Consider the following 24253-nt stretch of genomic DNA (forward strand, 5'->3'; position numbering starts at 1 on the left):
GAGAATTGGCATGCTCAACTCAAATGTCCCATATGATGGGTGCCAATCCAAAAATGATAAAATAGAAAATAAAAATTTCAGCACTCTCAAATAAGTGTGTAGCATTTTAATTCATGCACAGCAACAGTGGTGTGACCCATATTAAACAACAGTCAGGGACCTGCCGGTGATTATCAACCAGCTTATACAAATCATCGGAACAATGTCATAAAAAGTCAAATGCTAGTAAGAAATACAGTAGAGTAAGAAAACTAGTATTTAAGTCAATGAAAAATATATCACATTCTGTGACTGCAACAACCACATAAGTAACCAATTGATTTTACACACTAGCAATAAAAAAATGCACTTAACAATATAAAAACTCATCATGTGCAGAAACTCAATAGCAGAATTTAAGTGTCTACTCTCACTTTTTTCCGTCCTCTTATATGACTTGGGGTTTTATGATGAGAACTGTCAGAAACATCAGGTGAAGCTTCAAGAATGGGCACTTCATTCTCATGTTCTTCCTGACCTATAGGAGATATGGGAGGTGTGTTTTCAGCTATATAACTTTGTATCTTCTCTCTGTTCTTATCACTGGCCCTTTTGTTTCTTTGGTTAACTTTCCACTGATGTCTCCTGCATTTTTTTCCCGCTTTGATAATTGTGACATGGCTTTCAATTTTCCTGTCTCTTTTCTTTTTTTGTATCTCTCTTTTTCTCTTTCAAGATATTGCTGATATTTCTCAGGATCTTCCTTGATTTTGTCTCTGTATTTTTTTGACCGTTGAGCTGGTTTAGCTGGGGCCATGTTGACATCTTCAAACAAAAATGTAAATTACGGTTATCATAGTAAAGTAGTAAATAGTAAATTAAGCTAATATATTCTAGTTATAAGGTAATAAACAGATAAATTGTCATTACCATCACTGATTGTCATTACCATCACAGTCACTTGTGTGATGGTAATGACACGTGATGGTAATGACAATTTTCACTCTTTGCAGAAAATGTTTGCTAAGTTTTAGACTTGCTAAGCTAACAGGTTAGCTAGCATACAATGTACACTGAATATATGTAAATAAAGTGGAATTTCCTATTAATGAATTAAAATACTCAAATAGTAACTTGTTTGGTAATGACACCTAATAAACATACTCTCAGATCAGGATGTATAAAACATCAAATTACTTACATATATGGGCATAAAAAATGTCTTAATTGCTCTCTAAAATGTTGAGTGTGATGGTAATGACAGACGTATGAGGGACAGCAATATTTAACTATAAATAAATTGTAATTTGAACAAATATAAACTATGAATTTGAAAAATGTCTTTTTAAGTTGTTATGAGGAAATGCAAAGTAAAGTTTTAATGAATTTAGCACTTTTTATTGCTTTATTATAGAGGGGATTTTATTGCTTTATTATAGAGGGGATGTCAAAAAGTCTGGGCTGGGGACAAGCCTCTATCACGAGAGGCAGTGGATATGACACAGGTTAGGTTCTTTATTTGATTCCCAATAATTATTCCTATTAATTGTGTTATGCAACTTAAATCTAAGTTAATGTGAAGAACGCTAGTTTTTAACCTGAGCAATCTCCATCTAGATTGTAAAGCTCTTGCCCAGTGAAGCTGCCGTACCCATCTTCTCTTCCTGCAGTGGTGCTCCAACCACCTCCGCTGCTCCAGAGGCCACTCTCTCCTTGACTGAAGCAGCTGCTGGTCCCTCCTCCACGCTGCCCACCTCCTCCATACTGCCCACCTCCTCCACTGCCCCAGCTGCTGCTGCATCTATCACAAACCCAGAGGAAACAAATACAGCATGTTGTCCAACATGCAAAAGGAGCAACGAAAATTACCTTGTTGAAAGTGGTCTCCAGTGATACCACTGTCACTTGCTCACATTTGGCAATAAAGTGAGTGGGGTATGCCGCCGGGTACCACTACAAGGCAGGGTAATCACTTCAGATGACTATGTTGCACATCTTGACAGGCTTGAAGCAGAGGAGAAGAAAAAAGAAGAGCAGAAGAAAAAAAGGAAGGAAGAACAAGTGAAAAAGAGAGGAGAGAAGAAGGCCAGGCAAGAAAGAAGAAAGGCACAACTACACACACACTACACACAATGGTGGTCAGTGTGCCATCTGTAGAGGCATCACACCACCAGGGTTAGATGCAACTATTGATGAGTGGGTCCAGTGTGAGCTCTGTGAGCTGTGGTTTCACCTTGTTTGTGTTGACATAGATGATGTCCCTGATGGAGAGTGTCACAAATGTAGTGTCACTGTGTGAGAAAAAGGGAAAAGTTAAAGAGTTGTCTAGTCACACACACACACACACACACACACACAGATTAAATAGTTTACACAAATCTAAAATTAGTTTGATTAATTAATGTTCAATTTCATTTTATTTCCTGTTCAATTAATTATTCAATTAATTCATTATTAGGCTTACATGTTCAAATCATGTTTATTTTCTTGTTGTTTCGTTGAATTATTTGCTGAACCAACCACACACACAATGTAAATAATTTATACACACACACACAATGTAAATAGTTTATACACACACAATGTAAATAGTTTACACAATATAAAATCACAGTATGATCAACCAATTAACATTCTATAAATTATTAGGTTTAAGTTAAATGTTAAATGATGTTGTTTTAAGGCTTTTTGTTGTCTCGTTGAACTGGTTGCTGAATTTGTTGAATTTGTTTATGTTATGAAGGGAAATGTTTACAATGATTTACAATGTTTAAAATCAACTAAATGTATCTTTCTACAAATGTAACGTTAACATTACCAGAGTTGTTTATTAATCCTCCACGTGTTTTAACATTTCAGTTGGGCACAGCCATTTTGGACTCCCGCCATGTTGCTTCATATAAGCAATTATCAATTGAAAAAATGTAGAAATACTTAGAAATAATATTTGATAGTTATTCATCAATAATGTGTGTTTTTATAATATTAGAACTCTCTTTCATACCTGTCCGGAATACCGTGTGTAGAGAAATGCAGATCAATCCAGATCACCGTGAGTCCTCATTGTAATCCGGACATAGAACGTACCAACTGTTTTTTCAAAATTTCTCCCAAACAACTGTCCCAAAATGTGTCAATCAAACTTTGGTATGTGTGTAAGACCTTTCCCCAGAGACAGATACGCCAATCATGCTTATCTATCCGCGCATTGATATCTTATAGGCCTTCTTACTGATGTTAGTGTGTTAAGTGTCCGGAACACCATAAATCTATGTTATTTCTCCAGTTGGTTCTTTCTCCAGTCATGGTGTCCTGCTGGTGCTGCGCCACACAGTCCAAATCCATTCTCCCGTTAGCTTAACAACAGTCCTTAACAGTCCTTCAGGGCTGCTACAACAAGCTAACTGTTGCATTGGCTAACGCAAGCAGCTATCTACTGCTCCATAAAAGAAGCGAAACCTTATTTATCTTTATTTTACGGTCTTCTTGTCTTACCGGTTTGTCACACTCACCTACTTTACAGTTGTAGAGATTTGAAGATGAAATCTGGAAACTATCATTGGACCGACGCAATGTTAATACTGCATTCTGGTTGTTGATTGGTTAGGAAGGACGTCCTCCCTTGGAGCATCATTTTACATGTCCAATCATAGATGAGCATGAAAAAAAGTGAAGTACATTAAATTGATGTAAAAGATCCCGCCTGAGAAGGATAGCAGGAGCCCATCCTCCTCTGTCCCCCACCACCACTTACATAGAGTGCCCTTTCTCCTCCTTCTCTGCAGGTGTCACTGTTGAAGCATTTTAATCAGAATTTCAATAATGGATTTTTTCCAAAGAAGAGAGAAAAAATATTTTATAAATAATACTGAGATTTGGTAATGTATATTTCAACCAAATATTCTTTTTTAATATTTTGATCTGCCTCTTGCCTCTCAAAAAATAGAGGAGGAGCAACCTCCTCTGCCTCTATGGACCAGCCTCCACTGGTGTGAAGCCCACTTTCTGTCAGACACTCTGCTGAGGAGGTGAACCTCAGCAGGACCTCAGGTGGTGTGCAGAAAGGCGGCAACATGCATGTTGAAGTCTGTTGTTGTCGAGGCAGTGACTAACCAGCGATGCTTGACTTGAGGCAAGAGACAAACAAGTATAAGTGTAATAATAAAAAGTGTTCATGATATAAAAGAACAAATGAAAGCATACATATGATGGTACACTACCTCTGAGTTGATCATATAACTCCATAGACTACCACTGTTTGGTGACTCAAACACACACAGTGACAACAATAAAAATTAAACATAAGCTGCTACAGTTTCATAATACCTCAGTGTATGATCTTGAAATGAGTTCATGCTTATTAAACTGTTGACAGACGTCTCATGATAGCATGACTTTAGCCAGATATCAAAGTTAGCTGAGGAACGTTAAGTTACACAGGCGCAATGCTAACAGCTGGGCTAACTCACCTTTACTGAGGTAATGCTGCGTGTTGTCTCGGACGCAGCTTGTAGATTTGCTCTTAGCAAACTCTCCGTGGCCTTCTAGAGAGTTATGATGTCAGTGACATCACATTAGTGTTTGTTCTGTAAATTACCGGCAGACTCAGGAAAGCCAGTGTTAGCTAGGTAGCGTCTCCACTCCTCCATTTCAGATCCACGTCAATTAGACGTTTGTTATTTACATACATACATACAACATAGCCAGCACACATTTGTTAGATTAAAACCTGAGTATCACTGCAAACAATTAAACAACCAACATAACATGACATCCTTACTGACAAGACTCAACAGAGCTTTTATTATGAAGACCAGGAGCTGCTGACAGGAGGGGGGGTTCTGGGGGAGAATGATTTCCACTGTTTTAACAGCGCAGGGACCAAAGTGTCACGTAAAGGCGAAAAGGAGTGACGAAATGACATTGCGAATGAAATCCAATGGCGAATAGGAAAAGGAAAAGCAGCAAGGAAATGGAAATGCAAATGGGAAAAGGGAATTGCCCTTTTAAATGCCTGATTAAAAGCTGTATTCTTAATCCAGTTTATGAATTCAGTCATTTATTTCTCTTTTTAAAACTGCATTTTGAAACAGATTTTGAAATTAAATTTTTTATTTAGGAATTCATTAATGTACTTTTAAATGATATTTTTATTGACTATTTCCAAGTTTCTTTTCTTAAATACCTTTTTAATTTGAACAAATTATTCATGGATAATTATTTTATTTGTAAATTCTTTTTTATAATTTCTCTTTTTAATTGTAAAATTGGTTATTAATTCATGAAATGCTTTATTACTATTTCCATGACCCTTGTGGTCCTCCATATGAGGCGGAGCATGTTCAAATGTAGTTTTAAAAAATTGCCTTCCTTTTCTCTTTCTCTCTGACTGTGCCGTCATCTGTGTCCATGCATGTCATGTGCTGCCAGTAGATGCATAATTGAACTATTGATCACCAGACCTCAGGGAATGCTCACCAACATCTTCCTAATAATAATCATAATTATGTTGCAACTCATTAACTTTAATTATGCTGTCTATTGTTCAAGTTGATGGATGACAACTCTAAGTTGAACAGAAAAAACATGAGTATTGCCCTCATGCAGCCAGCCCTTTTTTTATCTGTTCAATTTCCTGTTTTGTCTTTTAACTTCCAGCTGCTATTTCTATAGTAAATACAAGACATGACCACGACCAGCACAGATATTAGATTAAAAAGACCCTCTTTGGAGCAAAGTTACATTCAGCATTAACTAGCTTTGAGTTGCAGCCGCAACTCCATGTTTCATTGATGAAACATTTCAAGAGCCCTGATGTTTAACTTATCAGTATGATGTAGGTTACTAATTATTATATTTTTTACTATTATATCAAAGGTTTAGACACACCATCCCATTTCCTTAAATAAGAAAGTGTGTCCAAACTTTTGACTGCTACTGTATATTAACATTATTTACATTCTTTACTTCACTTAACCAGCTGATTTTTGCTTTGTTGGTCTGGAATCTGATTTATCAACATGAATTCAAACTTTTCACCTAAATATGTCATACATGATATATATTTAGTCACTAATATAATATTGAATAATCAGCCTCTTCCACAACAATAAGACCTGGTCATGGGAAACTGGACTGGGTCTAATAGTATAGCTAACCTAATGACTCTCCACTGTTCACTCTGTGTTTTGTATGAAGTACTGTATTATCATGTTTTGAACGGCCACACTGAGACAACTCTGTTATGACATCATCTTCTGAGAGACACATAAAACACACACATTGTGAGCATTCACCATGACTATGATAATAGTAATATGTGCAGCTGATTCTGGTGCAGTGTGGGAGAACTGATTTAATTAGTGCCACTGTGTAAATAGCGCTTGATGCTCTTTAGAGTGTCTCATTTTCTTTAGCTCAGTCTTCTTGCTGTAAGTTCTGTTGTCTGACTGCTGACATATTTACTAAATTGCTGGCACAAGCTGATCACAAGCAGCAAAAGTTAAGCAACAAATTCAGACTTCCTGTGTAGACAGGAAGTGAAGAAAACCAATCGGACTATGAGCATTTACTGTGTTCTATAGTATTTATGTTCAAGGTAAAATTAGGATTAGGTTTGGTTTCAGGATAAAGACAGTAACAAATCTTTACAAGTAGCATAATTTAGAACTAGATGTACTATACGTGGCTGAAGCCATATTGTGCTGCTGTGTGGCCTGTCAGGCTTTTAAACATACCATCACAGAGACACAGTCATAGCACCGGTTGAGCTCCTCACTGCTCCACTGGTGCAGATCTGCTGTTTTATTGTGTTTACAGTGCAGATATAATGAGAGGAGACAGGAGCGTTTATTCAAGCGAGGATCACCCCAACTATACCCGCTTCCCTCCTGAGAGTGCACTTACACACACAGACTCACACACACACACACACACACACACACACAGACACACACACTATGTGAATTCACCTGCTGTAGATGTTCAGCCAAATGTTAGCCAATAGTAGCATATTAAAAAGCAAAAGGAACATCTGCAGGTGATAAATAGTGACACATGTATCTGATAATCTCTCCAACTGTTAGATATCTTCAGCAGGTGCAGTAGGCCCACATGTTTTATGCATTGGAAGTAATTCTGTGATTAAATGGTTTCTTACAATGGTTTCAATTTTGCTTTTTCAAAGCCTCAGAAAATCAACTTAGCCTGAAGTTTGTGAATGCTGAAAGAGAAATTGGTTTCACTTCTGTGATGGGTTTCTCTCTTTATGATTGCACTGCATTAGTAGAAGATGTGCCTTAAAGCCAGACTGTGCAACTTCTGAGCAAGGAAATAATATTCTTTCTCTTGTAAAAGATGAGTTGAATTCTTAAGCAATAAAACATAACCTTCCTCAATTCAGTATGCTAAGGGGTTTTACCGCTACATCCTTACTTGGTTTGGCATGACCAGTAGCTAATGGTGGCTAATGTTAGCTAATAATAGCAAACTTAAAACAGATTGCTGTGTAACTGATATTACTGAGTCAATCTTCTTAATCTTCTACTTCTCTACTTCTGCTACTGGCAGGGGTGCACTGTCAGAAGAGGCAAACCAGGCAAATGATTGGGGGTCCCCCAAAAAATTTGGGGAAAGGGACCATCAGTGGCCACTCAAATTGGCACATTTTGCAATGACAATTACCCCTTAAAACTCCAATAAAGGCACTATATGGTGCACTGCCACTGCCCCAAAATCAAATGTTAAGTCCCGCCCCTCCTCGCTAGCAAGGTTGACACTATGCATATGAGAAAAAGTTGATGCGAGCAGATGTAGAGAAGAGTGTACAGTGAGTGAGAAACTCTGTGGATATTAAAAAGTTTAAAAGTTAATAAATTTGTATGTAAAACCAAGTCTTGAGACCAATCCAGGGACCTTTGTGCTGTGGGTTAACTATTAAGCTTGTGAGAGAATATGAATTTAAAGTCTGTGTAAAGGAAAATCTGAGATTTCTTTTGAAACACATTATGCATGTCAGAAAATAATTGCTGAAAACGTGAAAAGAAAAAAACCGCCAGTTTCACATAATGATTGGTGATGGATCACTTGTTGACTTCTCACTTAAGTTATATTTTTACTGAAGTGAGTCCACATTTACCTACAAAAAATGTGCTGAATTACACAGTTGCTCCTAGCATTACTTTATTTTGAAATATCATCCATTTTGCTTGTCTTACACTTACAAACAAAGCCTATTTTAAACTATATATTTTTTAAGGGAGTTCGGCACGAGCATTGTTGAGTTCAGAGGCTCAGAAGCTGTTCAGTTGGGGCACGGTTTCAGCTCCTTCAGCAGACACAGTCCCAGCGTTTCAGAGCAGAGAATACTGCTTGTTTTTCCACAATTTTGAAACCTAATTTTATATACTTGGCAATTTTTTTATTTGGCTGAGTGGTTAATAACATGTTTTTCTGTGGTGTGGAAAACTCAGAACACATAATTTATTATTGCTTTACACAGACTTTAAACTCGGGGTCAGTTACCATGGTAACTGACTCTGTGAACTTAACCTGCTCTCTAGCAGGTTTTCTTCAACAAACCCTGAGTTTGTCTCTCTGTCTCCTCCCTCTTACAGAGCCAGACACATTGTTCATTTCTTCATTGATTCAGTCCATATCAAAATGCGTATTGAAGCGCATTAATTAGCAGGTTTACTGTCTGTCAGAAACAAACAAGATTTTGTGCAGGGTGCCCCAAAAAACTACAAATGGCCCTGGCTACTGGCACAGTATGTTTAAAGACTAAATCAACACTAGTCTGAGTTTGAAATGTGTTTCACCTCTGACCACAGCCACTATCTCTGAAGGCTGGGGTTGGGTGTGGTCATACAGTAAGTGTGCTGACCAACAGTGATGTCACAAGGTCCTATAGTACAGCTGTACATCACTGCAGCAAGGTGAGAAGTTAAACTACTGGAGGCCAGCCAAGACAATATTTTTCAGGGGGTGTAAGTCTAATCTTTAAGCATTTACCTCTATCCTAGAATGATCATTTGTGACCAAAGCGATACTTTCTACTATGCTGTACCTTCCAAAATTGTTTTAAATCACAGCTGAAAAAACATTTTTTATGATGTGACAACACTGTGGTTGAGGCACAAAAACCACTTGAATAGGCTTAGGGAAAGATCATGGTTAAGTGCTTCCTTAAGGTTACAGGACCTTTGTCATCATGGTTACAATAATAAGCATGTGGTTAAACTCAGGGGACAATCATGGTCATAGTTTTTAAAAAAACAATGTCGATCACTCTCTAATAATTTCAGCTGATTTCCTCCTTTGCTCCACTAGAGGCTTTTGTCACTTGAACATAAATATATGTAGGTCATTGTGGGGCACTTGCATAAACAACTAATCCTGTAGAACTTTCCCCTCGGTATATTTGCACAAATATGACTGCTGGAGTAGGCTAAAGGTTGTTAAGGTAATTATACTGGAAATCACATTTTAGAGTTGTTAGAGATTGTTGAAAATTATAAATTAAATAAAAACCTTGTTCGATTTTTATTTCTGACTTGGAAAAGGCAATGAATATGAACATGAATGAATAAAGTTCATTTAGATTTTATTATAATTTATTATTTTATTTTTTTAGTTTAGACTTTAGACTTAAATGTAATCAAATTCTTGGTTCATTGGTTAGGGTACAATATGATATCTCTAGCCACAGGATCACCAAGTTTGTACCCATTTGAAGAGGGGTAAAATGGGGATTCCCATTGTCACCAAATTAATTCATAAAGGTCATGGTATGCCCCCACTCTGACTATTAAAGTCAGAGTGGGGGCATAGGAGGTGGAAGAAGTTATGTTAATGCATAACTGATGAAAGTGAAAAATCCCAAAATAAAATTCTAAATATCATAGTGACGTTATAAATTAAATATAAAATATAAAGAATGTATGTTATTCTCAGAATAAAGTTACTAAACCTTCCAGATATTTTCTAAGATTTTGTACTTGTTGATAGTGTTTCTCACCTGTATATAGTACACATTTTTCATTTTTCATGCTGTCCTGCTAAATAATATGTAACATCTCTCTCTCCTTCCATGATAGAGAATATAATAGATCAATACATTTCCCATTAAGGCAAGATTTATTTTGGATGCACATGGAAATGGAACAAGATAAAGGAGCAAGTACTTCCCTTCAGATTTCTGTTCTGTTAAACTGTGATGAAGTACATATCTGTAGCTGATTTGGCTGGTCGAGGAACAACTCAACCAGCTCATTATTTTAATTTTCCCCACCTTTTCAGTCTCTTACTGCTCGTTTTGCCCACATTGCCGTTGCTCTTTCCACCAGCCCATACCATCATACACCACACTGTTGTGAAACTAGAGGCCAGAGGGTGTCACACTGAAGACTGATGGTTACCCCAGGGACTAATCAAACCTTTTTCAGCATCATTTACTTTGGTGATTATGCCAAGTACCATATGTTAGTGGTCTGATATCTAGAGGCACAGTGTATTCTTATGTGTAACACATTAATCTAAGCTCAAAGGTCCACTTATTAGCTTTCAGATTTTCAACTGCCTCTCATGGTCTCCATTATAGGACTGTAAATAACATTTCAACATGCCAACAACTATTTTCATTATTGATTAAACATTTGGTCCAAAATTGTGAGAAATTTCTTAAAGCCCAAAGCTCAGTTCACTTTCACATGAGACAGAAATACCTCAAATACTTACCACAGAGAATATTTTATTTTAGTTTATTTTTGATAGAAAAATAACTTAATCAATTCATTATCAAAAAAGTCCCCGATTCATTTTTATGTCAATCAATCAATCAATCAATCAATAGACTTACTATATAATGTCAGCTTCATTTAGTGAGTGGTACTGGCTCAGGTGTTGTCACTTCACCCAGGTGTGGAAGTCCATTCACTTGGACACAAAAAGCAAATCACTCGTGATGTCAGTTCATGTCATGTGACGACACCTAAGGCAGCTCAGCTGGCTAAACGAAGACAAATGTGGATGAAAGCTCAGCTTGAGTCAAAAGTTTGGACACGCTTTCTCATTCAAGTGGACGGGAAGATGTGTCCAAACTTTTGACTGGTATTGTATTATACTGCTGTTACTTATTAACGTATGCACAGAGGGTTCAGAGTCAGTCTCTGGCTGTACTGTACGTTCTGCATCACTGCTAAATGAAGCCAAACTGAAATCAACAGCTCTAGTTGACCTGCCAGCTGGACCACTGTACAGTGCATGCTTCTGTCTCCAACCAGGAGAATTAATGTGGTCAGTCCTGTAGGTCATTTATTATAATCCCAGTCTAAGTCTTTTCAGAGGCAGTGTTTTAGAAGGTCTTTGGAGCCCATTTCTCTATTGTTCCCCAGCTCATTGTTAACAGGCTCTTTTGTAGCACCAGGCAATAGCCACAGTCTGCATTCTCCCACTGCATCCTTCATCATTAGGCTCAATTAGCCTGTATACATTAACTCTCCTTTATGATTGTCTCTTGCCTATTCCTTTACTGTTCAAGGCTACCATTTACTTGTTATTCCTTCAGCTACTGGGGTCAGCAGGTCACATTTTGTTTGTTGCTTCATCCCAGAACGTAGAATGCATTCCTGTGCATTGTCTGGCCGTCTTCACATGGCCATTAGAATACAAGTTCTTCTCTATATAGTAAGGTTCCAAAAGTGAAAGAGTGGTGTGGTGGCTTTTTAAAACGAGTAAATCCATCTTACCTCAGATAATGAGATGGGGATTAATATTTGTTGCCAAGAAAGTTTTATACATGTCATCTGTACAATATGAAGCACAGGTTTGTGTGTGGACAGCATGACTTTTTCAAAATGGACCATGTTTGCAATAGATGCACTACTGACAGGTTTTAATATTGCTCATCTAAGTGGGGTATTTTCCGACCCAGGCCTCATTAAAATGTTGATCCAAAACATTCATAATTGTGCTTATCACACATTCAGTGTAGGATTTGATCCACTGGTATCACCACCACAACACTAGACGGATATGTCATACAATAAATAGTGGGCCTTATTTGTGCTTTAATTATATTTAATTAGTAACTTAATTATTTTACAGTGCAGATACCACTAACAGCAGAAGTGGCTCACTGAAACCAAATGGCAGCAAAGACAGTCAACTTTGTGGGCATGATGAGCAGATGTTGATGTTAATAATTTTTTTGGTAAATTCATTTTTTGGTGTGGGTTAGGAGAATGTCTCTTACTATGACCTTAGCATTGCATTTCTACTTTATGTGGATGATGTGGTTCTGTTGGCTTCTTCTTAGGGTTGGGAGTGAGTCACTAACCCTAAGGGAGTTTCCAGGTAACTTGGGTCTTATTCACTAGTGAGGGTTAGATTTGTGAGGTCGACAGGTGGACTGGTGTGATGTGAGCAGTTATGTGAATATTGTACCCATCTATTATGGTGAAGAGGGAGCAAAGCTTGATGGAGATGTGTTGGGAAGTGACCAAAAGAACAACATCATGGATGTTCATGGGTCATCTGGGCTCACCCTTAGATTCGGGGTGAGGAGCTCAGACATCTGGTGGGAGTTTGGAGTAGACTAGCTATTCTTTCACTAGAGGAATCAGATTACTGTGGAATTGGACATCTAATAAGGATGCCTACTCCCTGTGGATGTATTCTGGACATGTCCAACTAGGAGAGGAGACCATGGGCTAGACTCAGCATTCGCTGGAGAGATTAAATATCCCATATTACCTGTTAACACCTCGGAATCACTCAGGAACAACTGGTGAATGTGGCTAGGGTGTTGCCATCACAACCCAGACCTGAATAAGCGCTGCAAAATGGATGAAGGGCATCTTGTACCCCATCCTGTATCTTGCCACCACTAGGGGGGTCCAAACCACTGCTTCAGATAACTGGATGAAACTGGATTTGTTCACAACCTACCTGGTTGTTTGAAAGCTTGCATTGCTTACAGTACTCTCCTAGAGTCCAAAACTGTGTGATGCTGCAGCCCCATATCTCTGGCCCTGAGCTGGTGAGTAACATGTAAAGAAAACCTGAATGACGATCATAGCTATAGGGCTCCATTTTGTTTCCAACACATGGCAAAAGGCGCAGCTCTGCACTTGCAATCATTTTGAGGGGGTGCACTGAAGTTGTCTCTTTGCTTGCACCAGCTTGGTATCTTAGTGACTAGCCTTGCCCTGCAGTGATAGGAGGAGCAGTAGAGGGTGTGCTGTTGCCAGTTCAGTGGCACACTGCAATTTTGATGCCAAGGTTTACCACGTTTCGCGCAGTCCACTGCCCGCCTTCTCAGAGCAGGTCAACAGCATGGCTCACCTGTGTTCTGTGATATTTTCAGCTCAGTATTTGGTGAAGGCACACACATGTTAACTTCTCTAAAATTACAATGTTTTGTTTCACTTACATTCTACATTCTTCAACAGACTGACATGAAACAACACAGTTTTACTCTAATTCTTTGAATCCAATAGCAACCTAAGCTGAAGGCCCTTTCTTTCCCCTGGTGATGATCTATTCCATCTGCACTCTACAACTGGAGAGATAAGCACTGTCTAGCCGCAACTGCACATGCCACATCCACTTGTTAAATCTTGTGTATCCTGCACCAGACTGTTGCAAAATAACTACATAACCCTCTGAACTCTTGTGATTTCAGAGGCCAAATAAAATTGTACACTATCAAACATGGAAGACATGGTGACTGCCAGATCTTGAAAATTTCCAGAAAGGATGTTATCTGCTCTTTTACAGTCTATTTTAGCTGCAGTAAAACACTGCTTGGATCACTGAATAAAAGTCTGCTTAAGAAGAAGGTAGCTCATGTGATTGGCCATGATTCACAGACTCTAACACGGCCACCTATAATGTATGATAATGTATTCTTTCTGATCCCCCCTGTATGCATGTGCGCCATGGGAATGGCAGTGGCCTTGCCATGAAGCACAGGTACTGTGCATTTGACTGTGACTCATAACATGTAACATAATAAAATAATAATAATAATTAAAAGTAAAATAAAAAAATAGAATACATATAATGTATAAAATCGAGTAAAATACAACATTTTAAAAGAAGCAGCAGTGCATAAGTGTGAAGCAAAGTGCAAAAAAGAATTTCTGGCTGTATCAGGAAAGTCATAGCTAGTTAAAGGCTAAACTGAAGAGATAAGAAGGCTTCCCTGATATCTATTGATAGCATGTTCCATAGCTTTGGGGCATAATTGGCAAAGGCTGCATCCCCAATTTTCTTTCAGCTGTTGCTGGGAATCTCCAATAAACCAGCAGCAGATGATCGCAGTGTTCTTGAAGGCAGATAGTTAACATGGAAGTAGTAATGTTGCTCAGTCCAAGCCCATTAAGGCCTTTGTATATGAGGAGGAGGACTTTAAAGTCAATTCTAAATGTCACAGGAAGCCAGTGCAGAGCAGCTAAAACTGGACTAATGTGTTCTTTGTTCTGGTTAATAGCAAAGCTGCAGAGTTTTGAATGAGCTGAAGACTCTCAGTCCAGTAAAAAGTGCATTACAGTAATTGGCTTGAAATTAAGCATTGTTTTGATTTATAAATGGTTGTACCTTAGCTATGTTTCTAAGGAGGAAAAATTATGTTTTCATCACCTTGTTAATATGGTACCTGAAGTTTAGATCTGAATCTAAGATAACACCAAGACTTGCAACCTCAGATTTTATCCAGTTAACTTCCCTAGATTATTAAACAGTATTTCTCTTTTTGTTTTGGGGCCAACTAGTAAGGTTTAAGTTTTATCCTCATTTAACTTTAAGAAATGATTGCTCATCCATTTATTTATTACCAGAAGACAGGTAGTAATGGAGTTTATAGCTGCAGCATCATTTGGTTTTGCGGAGATGTATAGTTGTGTCTTATCCGCATAACTATGGAAACATACATTGTGTTCTCTGATGATGTCACCAAGTGGCAGCATGTATAGTGAGAATAATAATGGACCAAGGCAGATCCCTTGTGGAACCCCATAACAGTTGTCATGTTCCTCAGACACATGATCTCCAAGACTGATGTAAAACGTACTTCCTTTGATGTATGTTTTGTACCAGTTTAACTCTCAGAAAAGAAGTATAAAAAATTAGGTTTCAGAATTGTCAGAAAGATTAACCCATTTGTCAAGATGATTGATTAGGATATCATGGTCAATCGTTTCAAACGCTGTGCTTAGGTCTGAGAGGAAAAGAACTGAGACCTTATTTTCATCAGAGTTTAGTCTGAGGTTGCTGATTATTTTAGTAAGAGCAGTTTCAGTGCTGTGGTTCTAAAGCCTGACTGAAATTCCCCCAGGATATTGTTTTCTTTAAGAAAGGAGTTTATTTGTACTGAAACCATCTTTTCTTTTCTTATTAATGAATGGATATCAGCCTATAGCTGGTCAGTGCATTACCATCTAGGTTGAGTTTCTTTAGTATGGGTTTGAAAACAGCTGTTTTGAAGGCATCTGGGAAGATGCCTGTTTACAATGTTCAGGACATGACTTGAAACACTGTCAAACACCCGCTTAAAAATGCTGTAGCTACAGGGTCAATACATGAAGTGGAGAAGTTACATTAAGTGACAGTCTTGTTAAGCTCAGTGTAATACAGGTAAATTTTCCCATGGTTACATCATTTTTACAGGATTTGCTGAGATTATCTGTATTTACATCAGCAGCAATACTGGCTCTAATAGAGGTAATTTTGTTATTAAAGAATAATTCAAGTTCTTCGCATAATTAAACTTAATTTCTAAGAGAAACATCATTGTCCAGTAAACTATAAAAATAGTAGCCTCAGTTGTCTTATAATTGTATGACCTTTGCAGACTCTTCCGTGTTGAATACATCAGGACTGGTTCAGATGTCTGTATGGAAATCTGGGTGTTAATTCTGAGCTCTGATGGGCTTGATGTCATCCAGCATATTGACTGAGCGCTCCTCAAAGCCATGGAAAAGACTCAGTATTGGCATGCCAAGAAAGTGCCTCTGTCTTTTCTCTGTCTTCTCTTATCCACACTAGTACATCTTCCCATTTTATTTGTAGATCTGGCATCACTCTGCAGCAGATCCTGCAATTAAAATGTAACGAGCCTGTGTCGCTGTCAGCACAACTTGTCATTTCAACTTTAGCGTTGTTTGAATTAAAAGTGAAAGAGAATTAATCTGGGGAATGGCATATTGCAGCTTTCCTTTGTGCATACATATGAATCTGAGAGACAGCATCAGAACATGAGGGCACAGTGGATGATGTGCAGGTTGGGACTAAACTACTGACAAAAACAAATTGCATACATTTTTGTTTGTTTTTATGCATTTGTGACAAACCGTTAACAATCAATTTGGCAACTTCAGTTTGAAAGGTGGAGTGAAGACGTGCCCACTTAAAGGGTAAGCCTGGAGATATTCTATATTTTTTACTTACTGTCAACAAATCCCATATACAGAGTTAAACCTACTAAAAAGTATTGTGTGTGTATTCAAAGCCTGATATATCTTATTCCCCTGCGCCATAGAGTTCCATTGTTTTCCAAAACACATAAATGAGCCACACTGTTTTACTGGGTGACTGGGTGACATGTTCGTTTATTACCATGGGTAGATGTCAATTTTCTTATTTTTATTCTTTGCTCCTCACATGACCTGGAGAACAATCTGATTTGCCACCATGTAGGCTGTTCCAATGCACTTATTTCTCAAATGTGGATTAATCAGTCGCTGAAAATAGTCCCCAACAAATGTACTATTTCCTTCCAGCAGGATAGTTTATGCTGAAGTTAAACGTCACAGCCACAGGGATTAATTTCACAGGTATTTTTATAAATTAAAGTGTTGGACAAATTGAAATTTTGATATAATGACTCGAAATTAAAATCCAGGGGGTCACCGTATTTGTTACAATTCATCCTGATGCAAGAAGAAAGGCCACAAGATCATTAAAATTAAAAGAGTTCATCTCAGGTCATGGAAAAATCCTAGAATGCTATGTGTCTTTGGCCTGATGGTGGTGCTGGAGAAAGGTCAGAGGATTACCAAACTCATTATGAGTCATCCCCTGGAGATCATGGATAGCCAAACTACATTTTCTGCCAGTTTGACAGACTAGAGGTCTTCACTGGACACAATCAAAAACTGATTTGTGTTAAACCTACTGGAACATGAGACCCATTGCAGGAACCTGTGATTACTGCCCAAAGGTAATTAGACCAAATGCAAAATGTTGTCAACAAAAACAACATTTTGCATTTTGCAACAAAAAGCAACAAAAAAGAGAGAAAGCACATTAGCAGCAGCATGATGCTCTTCCAATGGAAAGAGAACCTTCTATTGTTATATTCCAATTAATATAATTTGGACCCAGCCCAGTCCTGGGTTGGATCTCTGTCATTCAATCAATCACTGTTAAAGTGTGTAGCTCAACGCAAGCACCTACTGCCCACCTCCACTGATACAGTTCTATGATTCAGAAGGCAAGCCATGCAGAGCAAGCTTGTTGTTCTGAAAGCTGCAGGCTTCAAGACCTTTGACACCTGCGTTTGGATGAATGCCCTCACCTAAAACAGAGAACATATGCAACTCCCCCCCATCCATAAACATTAATATAAGAATAATTTATAATAATAATAATAATAATAATAACGGAAACAGTTAAATCGTGTACTAGCCCATGGAGTTGATAGATGCATCTGTGCTGCTTCTGGAATAACAGATTAAACTGGCAAAATGTAGGCAGAAGTGCCTGGTAGAAGTGGAGATGAACCTCTCTCAACAGATTCTCAAAACAGACACAGAGCCACAGACACCTGGCTTGCTTTTCTCCTGAAAGACAAAAAGTTAAAAAATAGTAATATTAAGAAATAATTAGTAATTAGTAATAATAGTAATAGTAAATAGCAAAAATGTATTTATGTATTCTTCATTATTTACATAATGTAAATAATTAAAATGGGACTACAAACCAGTGGATCTGAAGTAGCTCATCAGGGCCTTGTAGAGGCTGAGTATGCAGTTGACAGCCAGATCCAAACTGAGCCACCTGATGCTCAAATGCTGAAGTACCTCCATGTATTCAGTGTCACAAAACATGCAGAATTCTGAGCAGCACAAAATATGTATTTTAGAGTGGCCCTTCAAACAATTTCTGAATCATTGAATACAATAAATGTGTTATGCAAGGATAACCTGCCATCAAGCATGTTTTTCCTCTAAGTGCTGGATCTAAACTAGTAGGCGAGATACAGAAATCTTCAACATCAAAACCTGACATCTGGAGGGTGAGCAAAAACATTGTTAGTTTTAACACTTTTACATAGTGTAAAATATAGCCAGCTCAGTGAAATATTGCAAATGCAGAATGCAGTTGTGACTGTCAAGCCATCACCTTGGAGTACACCAAGCCACCAGTGTTGTTGTGCACAATGTGGCTGGGACAGCCAAGAATGTAGATGGATGGATTTTGGTCCAGGATCCTGCTCTTAATGGAATTCTTGATTTCCAGATTGACACTAGCATTGTCAACTGCAAGGGCCACACAGTTGGCCCATGGGATATTGTGCCCTTCCAGCACCTCTTTCATTTTGCTGAATATGGTCCCACGGTGACTTGTTGCATTTATTGCCCATGACTTGACTTATGAGAATATTTTGGGGTTTTTTTATTGGCCGAGGAATACTTTTGTGCTATCTTGGAATCAGGGAAACACTCCTTGAACAGTGGGCTCAGGTGATCTGAAAATGCCAATGGGATGTTGTGCTGCATCACTGTCATAGTCACTTTCACCTAGGCTCTTCAGGTCTGTGGTTGTGTAATGATGAAAGTACATATAAAATAGTAAACCCAATCACATATCTACATAGGTGTAGAGTGTGCTGCAGTTAGGTAATTTATGTTATTTTGACGTACAAAATTAATCAATGTATTATTTTAATAACAAGTTAGGCAAAGTTTTGTTGACATAACATCAATCATTGCATCTTAACCCCCACTAAATAACCACTATACTTAACCACTATTCATCATCTCAGTGCTTTGCATTGTGAAAAAACCCATTTTGACAAGCTGTCAACCATTTTTTGTTTTTTTAAGTGTGATTTCCTGTTGAAGTGGAGAATCACATCGGCTCTGCCCTGGTGTTTGCATTCTAACTCATGCTGGCAGGTTACACAACAAAAGTGAAAAGGTGTAGTCCCAGGTGTGATGCAAGACCATTCCTTGATCCACTGTGAATTAAATTCAGAGCCATATGAGGCTGTCCCTGCATTCTTCCTTTTTTTGATGGAGTACACTGTGACTCACACTCTTTCTCTACAGTCTATGGGGAAGAGAGATAGATTTTTCAATTAGCTAATTGAACAAAAAGTGTAGACACTGACTTAACATATTACAAACTGTAACAAATTACAAGCATAATAGAATCAAAAAGTGGATACAGCCTAAGTGTGATAAACAGCAAGCTACAGTGGTGGAAGGTATTGTGAGCGAAGCCCAGTTACCTTTGATGGATCACACTTGTGTCTGATCATCTCCATTTTCCACATATCTCATTCTCTCTTCTGACGATGCTCCACTCCTGCTGTCCCTGTCTTCCTCTCTACTGTTTTCAAATCCCTTGTCTCCTCTCTCTTTCGCCTTATTAAAATATCTCAGTGATCTCATCTGGAATAACAGAGTTGATAAATCTTTCTTGCAGCTAACTGGTTGCATAGAAAAAGCCAAATGCCATTATTTAGCGTTGCTTTCTTCTTTTCTCTTAACATTAGACAGCTAACATTAGCTAACATAAGCTAGCTAGCTGTTTACATAGCTTAAGATAGCTTAAACTTACTCTGTAACTTTCAGAGCATTTATTCAATACAAATATTATATAGTTTGTGTATAACAAATACCCTGGGTTCGTTAATTAATTAATCCAAGATTGATAGCTGTCCTAGTCACTTACCTTGGCTCATGCCACGTTAGTTAGAGTGGGGCTGGCTTGCTTTTACCCCTTTTGGGCTCCCAACTGTGAACTTGAGCAGCTGTCCAATCAACACGGAGATAAGCATTGTGCACCAATCAGAGAGTAATTTGAGATGCAGCTCCATGGAAAGACCCATATGAAACACCTGGTTTTCCACTACTCAGCTATCTTCCAGAGTTAAAGTCATTTGCTTGGGTTAACCATCACGATACCAGAAGGACCTTGACTTTAATTTCCTGTTCACCTTTGTTGCTGTTGCAATGTTTTGGCATGACAGTTGTTTGGGCAGTGTGAGAGCGTGAGACTGATGGTGAAAGTGTGAGAGTTGGCAAAAAAAAAGTCACGTTATCACCAAAGTCCTTGTCATTCATCCTGGGGGGGCATGAATGTGTGTACCACATTTCATGGTAATCTATCCAATAATTGTTGCGATATCTTGTTCAAAACCACAAATGTGAACCTCATACAAAATTTCATGGCAATCCTTTCAAGTTGTTGAGTTGTTAAAGCTGGAGTGCAGGACTTTTGTCTCTTCTGACAGTGTGAGTAATTACAAAAACATTGTCAACACATGCTTACGTCATAGGCTCCACTGTAGCCTACTCTTTCGCTACTGCTGCAGCTGTAAAACGGTGGATAAGTTGTTTTGAGTGTCACACAACCCCCATGAAATGACTCATTTCACTATCAGAATTTGATCCATTCGGTCCAATAACATTTTGAAAGTCCAGAAGACCCGCACAATCATATTATTTTATCCCCATTCAAGTTAGCAGAGAGCTTACTGGAAGTTAGGCGGCACGGCTAGCAGGAGTTTCTAGTGTGCCGGCTCTGCCCATAGCACATGTGCAGTATGTATTCATCTGGCCAGCGCAAGAATGTCAAACACCAAATTTAAAAACTCTGTATACTGTGAAATACAGAGAGACTTATCTGGCGCTGATAGGCTTAATCAGCATCGCCTGAACTCATTTGGCAAGGGCTTGAATGTAGCAGTGAATGTAAAAAACTCTAGTACAGGAGCAGGAGCCAGAGCAGGTAAGTTAACGCTACTTCATTTCTGTGAAAGACAGAATATGGACTTCAGAAACGCGAGTCAAATACACTCTCTTTGTGTCTCTCTCTATCTTTGTCTCTTCGCTCACTTTGGTCCCTTCCTGCTGGTTAAATGTCCTGCCGTGGCTCTCTGTATGTAACACTGTTTAACTCTTGCTGTGTTATTGTTGATTGTTTGTAGCTCTTATTTTGCACCGTTTGTTGTTTGTCTAGCTGTTTATCTAGCTGTTGTGTTCTTGTTGCTGTCTGTGGAGCTCAGTGAGGCTTTGAATAAGTTGTTTGCTGGTTGTTGAATCACCTGTTGCTGCTGCTTGTCTGTGGTTTGTGATTGGGGCCTGTGCAGAAGGTCTGCTGACTGGTTCTGAAAATGTCTTCATTCATGACTTATTTTCAAGCTGTGTTGTATAAATGTTAGTATTGTGAGCATTGAGGGATATTTTTGCACGTCAAGCACATAAATGAGAGTGTGTAAGTCGTGTATCTGATACATGCATTGATACTTTTGATAACATAAGATAAGGTTAGATCTGTTAATGTAGAGTTTACACCTGTATCAGAGTATTCGTTGGACTGTAACCTATATATTTTTGTTGTAAATAAGAGAATTGTGCAATAATTGGTATGATATGTGGATTGCACACCCGGTTGGGGTGATTTCCCGGATGAGTCAGCTACTGCTTCCCTTCTAGCGACCCATTCCACCAATTTATGTATATGTGTCTGTAAGCATATCAGATCTCTCAGAGACAGATTTCTAACAAGCAATGAGATGTTGATCCATCATGTCTTGCTATGGGATGAAACTTCAGCTCTGCAGAAAGCAGAAAAATAACAGATTCATTTACATTCTAAGGTCAGTTAACTATAGTATCCACACTATCTGGGGACATTATTTTTGTGATAAATATGCACGTCTCTGGATTTAAAGCAATGTTGAACCTACAGTAAGCAGTTGGTCCTGTGTGTACTGTAATGTGTAAATATTACTGAGTTTATTTCACTAAAATCCTGCAGCTACATTTCTATGACTCCTCTCTGATTTTCATTCAATTCTGCCAAAGTCTGGAAGCAAATGGAAATGACACATCACAGCTCAGTGGATGTTTCTCATTGTTTTAAACCTTGAAGATGTGCTGACACATGTAAGTCATACTAATGTGCTTTTTGTATAAATTGTGCTTTTTGATGGTAGAAGTACTTTTTGAAATGGGACCTGCTGGTCGGGCCTATTGTGTTCTTGGCTGAGGGATTGTGAATGTAATGATGGCTTATAAATGAAGCTAAACTTTGTTAATCTCACACTTTGCTATATTGTTGGATACATGATGCTTACTTAATTTATGTCAGTGGCAAACTGACATAAAGTGTGTTTTTTCCATGTAGTGGCATTGTGCAAATAGCTTATAGGCTTAGCCTTAAAAAAAACCTATGGTTGTGTGGTTACCCTTGCTATTAGAAAATCTGATGTGATGTAGTTGCATGTTCAGTGCTGCAGATGTTCAGTGAGTGAGACCATTGCAGTTGCCACAGCTCCAGGTTTGACATTGCTTTTATGCAACAGTTGTGCTATAATGTTTTTGAGGAAATCACTGCAGCATTAAATGAAGAAATAATGTTGCTGCTCACTTCCACCACCTTATTTCTTGAGTCTATCATATGTTCAACAATAAACAAAACCAGTAGCCTGCTATTGATACACTGAATAGTAGGTAAATACTACTAATGTTGATGAGATCTTACAACAAATGTAAAAAAAAAACTGTTATGGTTGATCCACAAATCACTTTGGTTCCTGCATGCCTTATATCCCACAGACACACCTAAATTAATATTTCTGGCCATGCTACTGGGATGTACAGTATTTTAGAAGTTTCCATTTCGAGTAATGAACAAGAAAAAGAACTGAAATCCTACTACTTATTCCCTAGCTGTCAGAAGTTGGCAGAGACGCAGCTTCCAGAAGCTAACCAGTCAGAACAGAGTGGGCTCATTGGGAGGGGGGCCTTAAAGAGACAGGAGCTAAAACAACTACAAAGTGAGGGGCTGCATAAAGGACTAGTATAAGATAAAAAAAGGAGTTTTCAAACTATAAATCATGCAAAGATATTCCAGAATATAAATACAGACCTGGAAATGTGCAGAATATGTCCCCTTTAGGGTCACACAACTCAAACACTTTGTTATGATTAAGGAAATATTGTGGTGTGGGTATAAAAAAAGTAAATACAGTATTAATTGCAAGTCTGTGAATCCATCACCCTGACCTCTCTATTCTTACTCTCTGCATCACTAACCTGGAAATATGCATGATACCTCCCCTTTAAAATATTTCAGTCTGGACCAAACTGGTGGACTGACCCACTGACCAACTGACACTGACATCCCTAGACACTAAAAGCCTATCAGCTTTTCACAAAGTATCAAACAAAATGTATAAAATGACTCTCCACTTTGTGGCCTTTTGCATCTGTGTAGTAAAATAATACATTTCATGATCTTTTCAGCTCCTTTTACTCTAGTCACAGAACAGTGAGGTGACACAGCAAAGAGGCTGAACTTGAGTAGTTCTCCTGTGAACATTTTGAGCACTGATTGGGTTTGCATTCAGAACATTATCTATCTCCAAAGATATTCTCTGCCTTGGCTCTATAAGACTTTTTCTACTAAATCTAAATGATCTTCTGTACATGTCTGTCTAAGTGTGTTGCAGCCTGATCCACACACACAGTGTTCACCCAGGCTGTGGAACATGCCATTACAGTGTAATTACTTTGGTATTACTATGTCAGACAATATTTTTTTACTGCCTGGCTTTGACATGGTTATAACCTTGTGAATGTCCCTTTAAAACCCTGATCATCAATGAGGAGCAGTCACTGTCGGCGTCCCATAATTCAAAACTATATCTGCACCATAATTCACGAGTTTCCATGCTGCTGTAGCCTTGAAGGGAGACGACCCACATCGTCAGGGTCTCAGACAGCACATGGTACACATAACTCTTCATATATGTACCACCGCACATTATCACATATTACTACCATGGATGGCTGTTCATGAATAATCCTTTGACTCTGACTGATGGGGGAAAAGCTGTGTTCACATTTACAGCTATAGTTTAAGCCTTAAATATGACTACCCAAGGATATATTTGCAGTCTTTATGGCAGTGGTCACCAAGTTTTTGCCAGAAAAGATTCCAAGTACAAATACAAGCAAACATGTACCATTCATGT

At 38.3% G+C, this 24253-nt stretch overlaps 2 long non-coding RNA genes across 3 annotated transcripts; both read right to left on the reverse strand.

The window, feature by feature from the left end:
• Window positions 1-1444: 1444 nt before the first annotated feature.
• On the reverse strand, window positions 1445-4629 carry LOC137191985 (uncharacterized). Of its 2 annotated transcripts, XR_010930479.1 has the most exons (4): window positions 4449-4629; window positions 3475-4105; window positions 2213-3438; window positions 1445-1780 (listed from the first exon to the last, which is right to left on the reverse strand). It is a non-coding gene; the product is annotated as an uncharacterized lncRNA (long non-coding RNA). The 2 variants fall into 2 exon arrangements; XR_010930478.1 differs by lacking the exon at window positions 1445-1780 and having other exon boundaries at window positions 2118-3438.
• Window positions 4630-16101: 11472 nt separating this feature from the next.
• Window positions 16102-19313, reverse strand: LOC137190622 (uncharacterized). Its single transcript, XR_010930261.1, has 3 exons — window positions 18385-19313; window positions 17963-18270; window positions 16102-17822 (listed from the first exon to the last, which is right to left on the reverse strand). It is a non-coding gene; the product is annotated as an uncharacterized lncRNA (long non-coding RNA).
• Window positions 19314-24253: the final 4940 nt, after the last annotated feature.

Source organism: Thunnus thynnus, chromosome 10 (assembly GCF_963924715.1).
Source record: "Thunnus thynnus chromosome 10, fThuThy2.1, whole genome shotgun sequence".
Taxonomy (NCBI): Eukaryota; Metazoa; Chordata; class Actinopteri; order Scombriformes; family Scombridae; genus Thunnus; species Thunnus thynnus.